The 989-nt window shown below is 42.2% G+C and overlaps 1 protein-coding gene across 13 annotated transcripts in view; it reads left to right on the top strand.

Moving 5' to 3' along the window:
- The window catches only part of LOC116669685 (ryanodine receptor 3), a 109,869-nt gene that overhangs the window by 41,657 nt on the left and 67,223 nt on the right, over window positions 1-989 (top strand). The window lies entirely within an intron of this gene.

Genomic DNA, 989 nt, shown 5'->3' with positions numbered 1-989 from the left:
CACACACACACAGACACAGACACAGACACATACACACGCGCACACACACATACACGCACACACACACACAAGTACAAACACACACTGTTATCAATCACAGATATGAGTCGTCATTTGAAGGTAAAGTAGCTGCAGTGGTGATGAAGAAGTGGGCTGACCCGGTATTAAAGCAGCCATTTACAGACGCTTCACAGTGGAAGATTGTATTCTGAGGTTTCCAGAATTTAACTTAACATTATACATGCAGAAATGCGCACACATACCATCAATTTCCTATATCTAACACCCACACACAACACATCACTCTTTTCATGTGCTTCTAGAGCATCAACACAAAAATGTATGTAATATGACCAGATTTTTTTTAGCCATTGAATGTCAATTCTCATCACTTTGCTGCTTTCTGTTTCATTTACTTGTTCCTGTGCGCTTTGTGTTCCCAAAGCACAATGTCATCAGCCATGCCTTTGCAAAACCACTTTAACCTCTTGCACTGCTAGCATATGCTCTGTCAAATGTAGACGTATCTCACTAAAATGATCTGGCAGAGGAAAATAATTCTTTTTGCTCCCCCTCTAGCTATATCTGATGAATACAATGTTTGGCTGAAACATTTTTGTCAGCAGTTGTGACATAAAGGATGTACGAGCGAGCAGACATTTTTTTCCTGTCACATTCCTAAGAAGAGAATGTGGATGTAAATTGTATTTCTTGTCCTGCCACATCGAAACCCCTCTGCCCTCTAAGTGTGTCCTTCACACTCTTATTTACACTGATTTCACCTCCTGGCTTAGATTAGTGTTCTAGCCACGTCTCCTGCCCCCCCACCCCATCCTTCACACACCTGCTTCTGCGCAGCACTAAGTGGATTTAGGATGCCTCTCTCCTTTCTTCCCTGTCTGTCTGCACTGGGTGACCCTGTCTTTTTTGTTTATTGCTAAGACATAATGTGGGTGTGTTTGTCCGCTTGTGTTTATGTATTTTCTCTC

Source organism: Etheostoma spectabile, chromosome 20 (genome assembly GCF_008692095.1).
Source record: "Etheostoma spectabile isolate EspeVRDwgs_2016 chromosome 20, UIUC_Espe_1.0, whole genome shotgun sequence".
Classification (NCBI taxonomy): domain Eukaryota; kingdom Metazoa; phylum Chordata; class Actinopteri; order Perciformes; family Percidae; genus Etheostoma; species Etheostoma spectabile.
The sequence above is the reverse complement of the archived record's forward strand: the minus strand, read 5'-3'. Positions and strand labels throughout refer to the sequence as shown.